At 46.6% G+C, this 13,895-nt stretch overlaps 1 protein-coding gene across 1 annotated transcript in view; it reads left to right on the top strand.

Moving 5' to 3' along the window:
* Positions 1–13,895, top strand: part of Col22a1 (collagen type XXII alpha 1 chain) — a 212,628-nt gene that overhangs the window by 7,136 nt on the left and 191,597 nt on the right.

The raw sequence follows: 13,895 nt of genomic DNA, 5'->3' as shown, positions 1-13,895 counted from the left end.
AGTCTGAAATCTAATGATCTTGTTTATTATTTGGGAGTGAAGAATTTGTAGATCTTCTTCAAGGAAGGGGATTTTATACTGAAGGAAAGCTATGGTGAGTAGAACAGGAGAAGGGGAGACAGATGCAACTCAGTCCCGAACAACACATGCTCACTGGGATACCCTCAAAAAAGTCACATGGTCCTCCATAGCCAGGATTCCCCAAATGCCTCAGAAGGAGTGAGATTTAAGTTAACGCTTAGCCACCCAGGGAGAAGGCATTTTTGTAAACACAGCTGTGAGATGAGGAGGGCCTGGTCTGTTCTGGTGACAATTGCAGCAAAGTCCCCTTACAGTCACTTCAAGTATAAACAAAGCAAAACAAAATTAAAAAAATAAAAACTAACAATAACATATTGGAAACATCTGGGAAGATCAAATCAAAGCACATCACAGAGTCCAGACATCAGAAATAGCCTCTGCATATGGAAGATGTCTGTGAGTGACATTGCAGCCTGGACTGAATGGGGACTATTCTGAAGAGGGATTGCATATCGACTGGTGATGTGAATTGAGGGGATATTGAATGGGATGATACTGAATGGAGTGGATGCTGCATGGCTATGGTACTGATGTTGTTGCTGTTTGTGATGCAGAATTGGATGATGCTCTATGGAGATGATGCTGCATGGCTATGGTACTGATGTTGTTGATGCTTGTGATGCAGAATGAGGGTGATGCTGCATGGTTATGGTACTGATGTTGATGATGATGTTTGTGATACAGAATGGGGTGGGACTGAGTAGAGATGATTCTGAATGGAGGCACTGTTGATGAAGCCAAATGCCGGTCTGTTTGCTCTCAAAGCCCATACTCTGCCATTTTTAACCAGCATAGCTACTGAAGGGAGAAAAAGTAGCTTAGAGAACCAGAAGGCTCTCAAGGCTGCCTGTGGTGCTGGGTCTTACTATCTCCATAACTTTAGGCACTCCCAGAGGAGTGCCTCCATCTTGCGGTACCCACTCCCTATTCTCTGTGGCCTGGGTAAGGTTCTCAGGGAAGCCAGTCTTGGTGTCAGCTTCCTGCAGTGTGTGGGGTGGAGGCTGTGGACAGGCTTAACCGAACGCCTTGGCTGTAATTAAGAGCCCTTTCTATCTTGGTGGACTCTGTGGTGGCCACAGGACAATCTTTATATAGCTTATCTCCTATGTGAATGGGTCTCTGGAATGCTAGTTAGCTTCTGTGGAAGAAGCCTCCACCTACTTCTATTCTGAGGACAGTCTGTGCTGGTCCTCTCTCCTCCATCCCTGTCAACAAGGGGCAGTTCTTGTTCTTGATTTTCTTGGTGACCTGAGATGCTGCTATGAATTTGAGGAGCGGGGCTCTCTCCCTGCTTCCACGGTCCTCTAACTCTCATGACTCACGGCCACCCCCATTTACTCCTTTTCTTGCTCTTTTAGCTCACTTTTATTCCCAGTGCCACTTTGATCAGTAGATGTCCACTCGCCAGTATGATTAGGGGTGGGATGGGAGAGGGGGAGAGTAAGTCTGTCACCTAAGTGTGCATCTGGATTCCTCGTCGGAGAGACTCTACCCTGCATTTTGATTGGTGTGTGACAGTGCTGTCTACTTCACTCCCTCAGGTCTGTGTCTGGGGAGAGCAACCATTTGCCATCCAGTTTGCTGACACCAAGAGACCCTACACCATACACATGTCATGTTCATGCCACATACACATCATAGACTTCACACCTCATTTATAATCCACTCCACTCCTCACGCACTCACGCGCGCGCACGCGCACACACACACACACACACACACACAATTTACGCTCCATATACACATCTCAAACATACACATTGCATATCTGGGGACATACACGTGACCACAGAGAGACCCACCCATCCCATCTCTTCTCCCTGGATGGATCCAGAGCCTGGAGAGAAATGGGTGGCAACCCAGCTGTGGGTTTAGAGTGCCACGCTGGGCCTGTGGCTTGGCACTGAGGACCATATGGGCCGCAAGAGGCAGCTGGTCCAGGCCCCACCCTCTCTGAAGGTCACTGTGAGTTCTTTTCAGGGAACCTTTTCATGGCGTTGCTGCCCACCAGAAATGGTAATCTCGCTAATTAACTCTGTTTGTGGGCCAGGAAGTTTTATTAGGAAATGACTGAAAGGGAGGAAAAACTGAAAACCACCCTTCATTTACTGTTAATGAATTAGCTTTTAATATATGGGCTTAAGAAAGACTTCCACTGGCTCTGCCCAGCCTCATCCACAGCTGCTTACTCCATGTCCTTGGTGTCCTGCTCATACAGAGGGCATGTTCTGCCCTCCAGTTATTGCTAAGCTGGAGTGATCAGCTCTGTCTCATTCTCCAGAGCAAAGCTGTCTTCTCTGGCATCAGGAATGCACCATCCTCTCTCATTTCATTCCACATGACCATTTATTTTGCTTTTGTTTCTTTGCTGGTTAGACTGTCTCATGATGAACTCATATATGCTTATGAATTTGTTCCTGTGGGTTATTTTATTTTTTAAAAGTTTTATATTTATTTACTTAGTGTAGGAGGTCATGTAGAGGTCAGACAACTTGTAACCGTCAGACTTCTTCTACGATGTGCAGCCTACGTATTGAACTCAGGGAATCATGCTTGGCAGCAAACACCTTTGCTTGGCAAGCCATTTGACACCCCCCCCCCCAAAGGTTGCTTCTTAGCCAGGGTCAAAATGCATGACCCAGTGTTAAACAAAGATAGAGGAACACGCTGGCCGAATCACAGTACCAGGAACTGACCACTGCACTGGTTTCTCAGCTCCCTTCCCTCTCTGTGACCAGAGTAACCTCCTTTTGCCCTGTTGCTCAAGGTGATGTCGTGTACTCCACCTCACAGAGATCCAGTGAGTTCATGCCAGGAGGTGCCTGCCATTCTGGTGGCCCCGAGCAGGGCTGCTAAGTACATACATTAATACTCATATATGAGTAAATAAAAAGTGGCTGGTTACATGTGATCAAGTCTAGTGATCCTGTAATCAAGCCTAGTACATTTTATTTTCTCAACTTTTATCATCCTCCTCCTCATCTTCATCAACAACAGCAGCATCTTATTATTGCCGTTATCTCCTCCCAGAGGAATCCATAGAACCGTTTTCCCTTAGCATCCCTTTCTCTGAAATTGAATTCCTATGCACTCACAAACGCATGCGCTGTGTGTGTCTGCTTATGCCATCAGCCAGTACTGAGCTTTGCAAGGCCACGGGCCATTGCATTTCAGGTTGTCTCCCAGCATCAGTGGATGCACTGCAGGTACGGTATGATGCCAGCCTTCTGTGAATACCCAGCTAGGCAGGGGACCCCAGGAGAACTGGGGAGGGGGTTGTGGTGTGGGCATCCCATTTCTCTCTCTTTTGGTTCATGTGACTTTTTAGTACCAGGGTCAGCCAGTGGAGTCAGGCATCAAAGCCTGTGCTAAATCCAAGCCTTTTTATTTATTTAGATGAATGGCTCCTTTGCAGCTTAGTTTTCTCCCTTTATTGAAGATGAGATAATCACAGCAACCATTACTGCCTCAGTTTCCTTATCTGCCAAATTGAGATGGTGGAAACAGATTCAGTGGCTGGCAGGTTATGGCTCTAAATGCATGGTTATTGTTAGTACCTTATTTGTATGGAAGGACTGTAAGAAATCAAATCAAAATACACTAAACAGTAGGACTCCAGCTCCCTGTTATGGGTAGGGCACCGGGCAGAATCCAAAGATCTCTGTGAGTTCTGGAAAAGGAACTGGCACCCGAAGGATACAGAGACCTTTCTTGGTTCTCTGTGGTGGGCGGCCAGTGATTGCCCTCAGGCTAGCCCTAGCAGGCATCCTGTATAAATGTTTGATTTTTGGAATCCTGACATGTCATCTCCAGATGTCATCTCCCAGCAGTTTGACTGCTTTGCCTGACGTAGCAAGCTGGCTCTGGCAGAGACTGTGTGGCCTGAAAGTCCCAAGGTGATGGTAACCTACTCTTAGGTGATGACTGAGAATCTGAAGTCACTGCCGCCAGCTTCTGAGTGACCTTTGTAGGATGTTTCCCAAGGCCTCCAGCCCACCCCCCCCGGGGGCCTGAGCGTGATGTGATGTGTAGGTCTCATTGAAGGGGTCTTCTCTTTCATTCTGTTTTCATGATCAAGATCATGCTAATAAGCTGGCCAGTCCATGTGCCAAGCACAGTGTCTCCTCTCCCTGTCACTGCTCTGTGCTCCCCATAGATTCCTAAGATATCCTTATACCTTCTCAGGCTTCAGAATGCCCCTGCAGGACCAGAAGATGATGTGAGTTAAGATATTCCCCGTGCCTAGCCTTGCCCTACCCAGCTGTAGGGTCTGTGTCATTCCCGTCAGTTTTGTGCTCGTGCCATCCTGGTAAAGTGAGCTGCATCCTCCCAGATACAATAGTCCCAGTCACTGCGGTCATGTCCTGTCAGAGCATTCCAGCCCGAGGAAAGCTGACTGAATATCAAACCGTGGTTTTAGTTTTGAGTTGATAAAGGGGTAACTTACTGTAACCACAGTAAATTGACATTGCAATAAGTATTTATAGGTTAAAAAGTATGCCCTCAGAATCTATATATGAATTAGGTTGTGTATATAAATAAACATCTATATAATTAAACTCATGGGGCATTTTGCATTTCCCGTGTCCCCTCCCCCCCAGCTAAATGCTTTTTAGCGAAACCGACAGAGAACAAGTGGGGATACGAGGTTACACAGGGTCTTGGGGCTTTCCAGGAAATGTGGCTGACTAATTACCATGCTTCTGATTCATGCTGTATTTACTGGAAGATTGGAGGCAACAGTTGTGCACACTGTGTAAAATAAGTGACTTATTTTACTGTAAAATGTGCCCATTTTGTTTTTGCTCTTTGCATTAACATTGCCTTGGGTTTTATTGAATTTGATCACAAATGCAGGCTTGACACATATTAGTTATACAGACACATAGGCAAAGCATACAGGTACACTCTCGTAGTCATGGAAACACACATGCACACACGCGATATCTACAAGGAACTATCCATGGGACAAGAGATTATGCTCAGGGCTGTAAAGACTTTTCTCCTGGCCCCACATCCTGGAAGAGTTTCGTATGCAGTTGTTCAGAAAAAAAATGGTTTATTAAAAATCTATGTGTACAGTTGTGACCTACCATATCATATTTTCTTGAAACTTTAAATCAGCCTTAATTGATGCATGAGTGTGGCCCCTCACTGACAGCATGCCTGCTTGTTTATTTATAAAGGGTTTATAGTCCCCACTCTAACAGGCACACAGGAGAACGAAAGAGCAGAGTGGTGGGAGGTAATGATGAGGTGCGTGCTGGCGCTGCCTGAGTGAGTGGACAGACAGCTCGGCATGCGGGGGGCTTATGACCCTCCGCAGAGCAGGTTCTGCACAGCTTGCTCTGTTCAACATCGACTTGTTATGTGTTGGCTACTGTGGAATACTATCTAGTTTAATGAAGATTCTCTTCCCAGGTGGTTTAAGGTGTCAAGTTGACAGTTAAAACTATTACCCCATACTGGAGGCACAAACCATTGCTCTCAGTTGCCTGGCAACAGGCCAGCCTCTTTGGCTGGTCTCTGCTTATACTCCCATTCTGTGAAGTCATGATAGTCCCTCTTCAGGGCATTTTTGGTTCCATCCTCTATTCTGATTTTTCCTTTATTGGCTGTCCGCAAGCTATGGTGTCTGGATTTTTTCCATTTCCAGACCCTTGCCTGGATCTCCAGTGAGTCCCTCTTCTCTTTCCTGCCTTCATCTCCTTCCTTACATCCTGTCTTAGTTGAGACGTCCCTCCAGCCATCTGTTCCCTCTCCATTGTCTTAGCCTTACCTTAGTTACCTACTCTTTACAATCCGTCTTCTTTGCTGGACATAGCTCCCGTGGATAGAGGACTTGTCATTTGGCCCATTCTTTTTGCTCATATCTCCCACATATATACCTGGCCTTAAAGACTTTTGTTTCCGAGTAGCATATGTCATCTCCTGGGCACCAAGGACTGATAGTCACTGACTCGCTAACTGGAATGTGTTACCTGGGCTGTCCTGAGCTCTGCTGACACCCCACCTCCCTGTTAGCACTGCTTCTATTGTCTGCCCTGCTCAGGGAGCCATAGTCACAGTCTCTGGTGACACCTACTGGTTCTGGGCCAAGAGATGTTCTTGTGAAAGAAAGTGAGCCTGTGCCCTGGGACACAGTAAGCTTCAGATGACAGGTGTCCCTTCCAGACTTCCTTGGATGGTGACACTCCACACTGAGCTCCACCCTCACAGTGAGAGCCCCTTCAGGAGCAGAAAGTAACCTTCTACCCAGTTCTAATACACTGTCCTTGTGCTCTTGGGCAGGGGTCTCTTTATTGCCTTGAATTCCAAACCCTGCCTTGGGTTATAATGGCCCACCTTTTCCCCTGACTTTGCCACTTGTTCCTAGGTGGTTCTTGTTTCCCACCTCCCCTGCCAAGCAGTGCCCTCAGCCATAGCCCTTAAGGCTCTGGGGCTCTTCCGTTACCTGCTGTGCCCTCCCCTTTCCTGGTTGTTCTCCTTACCTCTCAGCTCAGATGTCACTCCCCTGAGGGGTCCAGTGCCCATCCTAGAAGCTCATGCATCACCCTATAACCACGTAGGTGTGTTTCCTCTGTAGCGGGGGTGATGCTTCTGTCCAGTTTGCTTGTTTATGTTGCATCCACCAATGGGGTGGGAAGCCTCTGACTGCACTCAGATGCTTGTGTTCCTTTCACCGACTGTAACAGATGTGTTAGACACAAGGAAAGCATGTCTTGGATGGAGGCATGAATATATGAATGAGTAGAACTTGTTAGCTGCCGGATGCCATGCCTCGTGCTGCCTATGTCCTGCCCCACTTGCCCTTTAAGGCAGCCCAGATGGAGGGAAATTCTGATTTTGATCCTTCCTTCTAGGTTTGCCTGGCTATAATATTTCACAACACCGAGGGGCTGGATTGGAGCTTCCTATTCTTAGCCTTGGGGACCAGTTCTCACAACTCACTCTGAGTTGTTCAGCAAGAGGGTATATGATTGGTGTAGGAGAGGAGAGATGTCTCTGCAGGACCCTACCTTTTTATTTACTCTCCCTCTCCAGTCTGCAAACATGGCAGCTCCTAGCTTGCCATCTGAGAAGGGTCAGTTGTGTCTGCTCCCTTCTCCTTCCCCTGCACCTGCTCTTTTCTGAGGCAGTGACAAACAGGGAGGTCAGGGGCTGTGTGACCAGTGAGTGCAGCTGTCTGCAGGTCTGGCAGAATTTTTCCCCCAAGTATTACTGTGTCTGCCACATCCCCTAGCACAATGGCCCCGATGCTTACATATATGCTCTCCAGAAGTTTGGCATCCTGAGTATACCTCTCCAATCCTGAGGTCCTGGGAGGTGGGGACCCAGCCAGAGGAGCCAGGGCCGCTGCAGAGGCAGCAAGTACTCATTCATGCATGTTGGCCTTGTCTCTGTTGGGTTACTATTTGCTGTGATGAAACACCACTACCAAAGAAAACCTGGGGAGGAAAGGGTTTATTTGGCTTACGCTCCCACAGCACTGTTCACCATTGAAGGAAGTCAAGACAGGAACTCAAACAGGGCAGGATCCTGGAGACAGAAGCTGATGCTGAAGTCATGGAGGGGCGCTGTTTACTTGCTTCCATGGCTTTGCTCAGTCTGCTTTCTTACAGAACAAAAGACCACCAGCCCAAGGACGGCACCATCTACTACGGGCTGGACCCACCCCCATCAATCATTAATTAAGAAAACACCTTACAGCCAGATCTTATGGAGGGATTTTCTCAGTTGAGTTTCCTTCTTTTTCAGATAATTCTAGCTTGTGTCAAGTTGACATAAAACTAGTCAAAACAGGCCTGGAAGAAAGACAGGATCATGGCCAGGAATCTCCAAAATATCCAGAGCAGGTATCAGGGGTGGAACTGAGCCAAGAACACAGCGTGTGGCCCCTGGATGGTTGCCTTCTCACAGGATCAACAAGTGACCCTTGGATGCAATTCATGCATCTCCCCCATTAACAACTGGTTCGACTGTAAATTACTGATAATTATGTTTTTCCTGCAGCTCGGTTCAGAGGGTTGCATTAGGGCACACGCGTGACTTTGAGGTAGTAGCTGCTAAACTATGGGTTGTTTTTCGTTTATAGCCAAAGCACTTTTCAAGGTGGGGATCAAATGGATAATGGTTGAAAGTACATATGCTTCAGTTAGACTCCCTGAGCGTATGTCAACCTCTGCCACTTATTGACCTTGTGATTCTGGATTATTTTCTCAATCTCTTTGAGCTTTGGTTTCCCCACTCAGAAAAGCAAATGAGTTTTACTGGTGCAGAGTTTGGGGGAAGATCTTGCCTCTGTAGGTCAGAAGTATTCAAAAGCCAGAGGGTATTTCAGAAGGTAGAAAGTCATCTGGATGCTATATAGGCAGGCTTTGGAGGCAGACAAGAGTCCCTGGTCAGGAGACCCAGCCTCTAGAGAGGCTGCAGTGTGCTGAGGACCAGATATGGGAGACTATACTAAATCACCACCTGCTAGCTGTGTGAGCCTTTGGCAGTTCCTGCCTTCTGTATACCCCTCTTTGTGTATCTGTAATTAAGGGCATCTACTCCAAAAAGCTGTAGTGAGGATGTAATGAAGCATGTTCATGTATTTTACATGCTTCTCAACAGAGTCTGCTCACAACAAGCCATCTACATATGTCTTCTGGTCCTGGAGATAATTCTTTCCCCCAGTTGAGTAGTGAAGAAACCCACAAACAGCCCACACAACATGCCCAATATTGAACCTGGACATATGGCCACTCCATCCCTGGGAAGCCATTAGGGTTGGAATGCCTACTGATGTTATGTCTAGAGTCGTCGGCCAGGGTATTGTATCTGCTGCCTCTGTAAGGTAGGAGAGCATAGACAGCCCGTAGCTGAGCAATGGAAGGACTGGGCTATGTGTCTATGAGTGAGTTGTCCCTTCCCTTTTCCACCTGTTCCCTTGGCCACTTGGAACATTATCATTTCCCTGTGGTCAGCTGCACCCAGCAGTGCTTTCCATGAGGCGGTGAATGAGCAGCAGTTGCTCTATGTTGTCTTTATGCAGCCACCAGATGCATGCCTGGCCTCTGGTGTTCCTGCTGATATTCACCCCTAGGACCTGTCATCCACTACAGAGGTCTAGATTCAAGGTAGTTTTTAATTTAAATACAGGTGCTCCTCATACCTGGTGAGTTTCCCAAATTTTATTAGATATAATTTGCTGCATTTGTGTAATAGAAACAAATTCTACTGAGGATGGCAATGTGTCTTCAATTCCAGGCCAGGCAACAGGCATGTATTTGGCTCATAACAATTGCCAGGGTCCTCGTTTCCAAACTGGAAGACACTTCCATGAGAAGCAAAGCAGGTGGTGTGACTGTGTGTCGCACAGAAAAGTCCATGGGTGTGCCAACATAAAGTGCGAGATGTCATCAACTGTCCTCATTCCATGATATGCAGAATGGACTCTTTGTCTATGTCGCAAACTGAGGGCAAGCAAGTTCAAGGGCTTTTCCAGAGAGACTGAAGTGGGTGTCTAGTGTTGTGTTCCTCCTTGAGGAAGCCCCTCTGACCAGTTCCTGGCATGATGAAGCCTGATCTGGGTAAAGACAGAAGCATCTCCATGTTCTTCTGTCTCCTGAGATGCAGGGGATATTTGTTCTAAACAATGCATTGGATGAGTGAACCCCCGCTGAGGGAGCAGCGACTCTGCAGTCACCCATTTGAATTCTCACGCTTGTAAGAAGGAAATCCAGCCAGCTAAGAACACATTACGTGTCTCTTTTGATTTCTTAGCTCTCGTCTCTGTTCTAAGTCCAGAACTATTGCTCAAGTGGATCCCCAGTGGCTATTGGATAAATTCATGTATATGGCACAGTGAAGGAACCCTGCTCTGTCAGTAGCTCCTCTCCCAGGGGAATAATGCATTGGTTCCCATAACCTGTTACTTCTCACACATCCAGAAACTCAAACTTTCAGAGAGTTCTCTGCCCTAGCATCTTGGTGCAGCCTAGAAGAAGAAGTGGGTTTTTGCAAGTTTGGATGCATTTGATTGCCAAGAAAAACAAACAAACAAAACTCAACTGTAGTGACATAATTAATTACAGTCAGATTTTTTTTCCTGTGGGTTGAAAATGCTGTCATTTCTGTAGCCAGCAGAAGTAAATGATAGGGATTATGTTGGGGAAAAGTGAGTGTCACGCCCCATTCCAGGGGTCTTGGACCCTAGGATATCATTTCTTTTTTTTTTTTTTTTTTTTGGTTTTTCGAGACAGGGTTTCTCTGTAGCTTTGGAGCCTGTCCTGGAACTCCCTTTGTAGACCAGGCTGGCCTCGAACTCACAGAGATCCGCCTGCCTCTGCCTCCCGAGTGCTGGGATTAAAGGCGTGCGCCACCACCGCCCGGCTAGGATATCATTTCTTTGACTCTTCAAAATCATGGTGTGCAGGGCGCCTTGAAGACTACAGTCTGCCTACTATTGTTTTCCTCCCAGCTCAGGGTCAGTGGTTGTTTCTGTTGTATCGTATCGTATCGTATCGTATCGTATCGTATCGTATCGTATCGTATCGTATCTACAGGTCTCTGTATTAAATCAGAGACCTGGGCTGCACCTAGTGGAGACAGTGGCCATATGCACTTGAACCAAGATCTGGCTACCCACAGCAGGCACACATACCCAACAGTGACTTGAGTATTATGCCACGAGCTCAGGAACTTGATCTCTCTCAGGAGGGGCCTTCTCCAGGTAGGACTGAGTAGGAACGTCACAGCCCACAAGCACCTGAAGGAAAGGAATGCAATATGCTCTGCCATTCCTTTCTGTGTCCTTTTAACAGGATGGGTGTTGGGGACATATCTAGAGGTCAGTCTGTCTCTCAGTTGAACAAATAGTGAATTGGAAATAAACAGGCCATGACCCAAGATGTAGAGGTGTCTTTGTGAAAGGAACTGGAAGATGACTGAGTTGGGCTTGGGGTACCACCCTTTCCTCCCTGAAAGCAGGCCGTGTTAGCTACTTCTGTGTCACTGTGCCTGATGGGGGAAACAATTTTCAGAAGGAAATATTTTATTTTAGTTTGTGGTTCCAGAAGGTTTTAGTCCATCATACTAGGGAAGGAAGGCATGGTGGAGTTTCTGGCATTGAGAGCCTTTGGTAGAGGTTGTTCACGTCACAGCTGTTAGGAAACAGAGAGAACAATGACAACCAGGCCTAACCTTCCAAGTCCCCAACTCCTGGTAGTCAGCCACTTCTGCTGGGTGTGCTCATACACCCAAAGTTTCCAACACATCTCAAAACCGTGCCACCAGTAGGGGGAGAGGAGTTGAGAATGCGAGTTTCTGGGGTGGATGTCAGATTCAGCTATGACATGTGTGACCCACAAGGCCCCTGCCATTGTTGGGAAGCCTGACTGGGGAGTTATATGGGGAGCTATCTGTGCTGATAGGCTATGAATTGCCACTTGAGCCTCCTGAATGGACGGGGCTTAGCAATGGCATGTGCTGAGGGCCTTTGGCAGTCTGCAGTTCTTTCAGGAATGGTTCCTTCCTTAAAGCAGTGTGGGCAAGTCTGTCTTCCCCAACAAGACACTCAGTTTTTCTTTTTCTTTTCTTTTCTTTTTTCTTTTCTTTTTTTTTTTTTTTTTCTTTTTGGATTTTCGAGACATGGTTTCTCCATAGCTTTTTGGTTCCTGTCCTGGAACTAGCTCTTGTAGACCAGGCTGGCCTTGAACTCACAGAGATCCGCCTCCCTCTGCCTCCCGAGTGCTGGGATTAAAGGCGTGGCGCCACCACTGCCCGGCTGACACTCAGTTTTTCTGACCTTCAGATTGTCCTTGTCATCTGAGTCTTCAAACCACGTCCTTCCTTTCCGTGGGATATAGGTAGATGTGACCTAGTTACCCATCAGCCTCTAGTGTTTTACTCACCATCCTGGACAGAGCCACCTGAGTCAACTCCATGGACCGTATGGATTCATTTCAATGACTGGCCATCCCCAGCCTGTCTTTCTGGAGGGCTGCCAGAGCTAAAGCAGTCGTTCAGTACCCCACAGCTGCAGGCTGTGCTGGGTGGAGCTGTCTAAATACTGCCCTGTGCCTGTTCCTTCCCTCAGATTTAGTCCCAGACAGACAGCCTGGTGCTGCTTCCAAAATAATGTTTTCCATGTTGTTGTCAGACCTGGTGGTGCCGTATAGGGGATCAACATTAAAATCCATCCCTCAAAGCAGGGCCGCTCTCACCCACTCCCTTACTGTGGAGAGCTAAGCATGCCCCAACAGTCCTGAACTCAAATGTTGATGTCCCCAAATAGGAAAAGTGATCAGTTGCTACACATAAAATTAATGGGATAGTGAAAATGCCTGGTGGTTAAAATAATAATGCATAATAGCCAGATTGCTTCCTGGGCAGGGCTAGATCACAGGGAGGTGAGCTCACCCTCTGGCATACAATTCCCACTCGATGAATGGCTCACTGACCTAGTATTTCCATGTATATGTTCATATAGATATTTCATATTTCATTCCTCCACAAGTGGGTTTTCCTCAGCCTGTATCTCCTTTGGTTCTCTTTTCCATTTTGCTGAATCTTATTGTTCTTTAAAAAGTATCAGTTCCTTGATTTGATAGTTTGTACAGTATGTTTTGATCATATTCACCCTACCCTGAACTCCTTCCAGATCTGCTAGCCTTCCCTACCAACCTAAATTTATATGCTCCTTAAAAAAAAAAAAATACATGTATGTTCTTGGTTGTATAGTCTTTCACTGGAACATGGCCTACTTTCCAGGGGATTCCCTCTTAAAGAAAACTGACCCCTTCTTTCCCTGAATTTTCCATTTCCACTCGGCTAGGAGTGAGATTTTGTACCCACTTCCCCTCTCTATGCTGGAGATTTGGTCTGTCTTGAATTTACACAGATTCTGTGCTTGCTGCTACAGCTGCTCTGGGTTCATATAATCAGCTGCTCTGCTGTGTCTAGAAAGCACTGTTTCCTGGTAACCATCCACTACCTCTGGATCTTAAAGTCTTCCTTCTCTTTTGCAACCATCCCTGAGTCTTGGGAGGAAGGGGTGTGATATAGTTTCCCCATTTAGGGCTGAGATAATGTCTTCCTCTCTCTATGTTAGGCAGTTGAAGTCCTCTGTGTTAATTGCTCTTTAGTACAAATAGTAAGAAATTTAGCTTCTCTAATTAAGAGTTGACGGATGCATCAGCCTACGGATATTGTTGTAAGTCTTTGGGAGTCTTGTTTAATGCTATGTTAATTTAACAGAATAATAGCAGAAAGTTCTCTCCTAGGGTCTGTGACCTGTTAATTCATAAGTTCTTAGACCAATGATAGTGCCGGGTCTGGGTTTCATCTTGTGGAGTGGAGTTGAGGTCTAACTGAAAGCAGATGGTTACTCCAATCAGGCTCATGCCATTATTGCATCAGTGGGCATGTCTTGTCAGAAGTCATTAAGGTTCACAGCTTGGCAAGATGGGCGCTGCCTTTTCTCCTCTGGTAGCATGCTGGCCCTTTCCAGCACTAGGACAGTTAGCCAGTCGGAATGAAGCTTGCAGATCAGTACCAGCATGACATTTCCATGTTCTATGACTCAGGTATCTTTAGCAATATGTGTGTGTGTGTGTATCTGTGTGTGTGTGTGTCCCCTCCACAGGTTTTCAGGTGACTTTTTGAGAAGTCTTCGGAGTTATTTATCTTTCCCTGCACTCCTCCCTGTTCCTCTACCCGACCCTTCCATCCTCTAGACCTCTTGTTCAATTCATCTTCTTTTAGCCTTTATACCACTGATCATTTCTGTATTTTGTTATTGTTCCTTTGAGAAGAACATTTCTGGGAAA

This window comes from Chionomys nivalis, chromosome 17 (assembly GCF_950005125.1).
Source record: "Chionomys nivalis chromosome 17, mChiNiv1.1, whole genome shotgun sequence".
Taxonomy (NCBI): domain Eukaryota; kingdom Metazoa; phylum Chordata; class Mammalia; order Rodentia; family Cricetidae; genus Chionomys; species Chionomys nivalis.
This window is presented reverse-complemented; position numbering and strand designations above follow the sequence as displayed.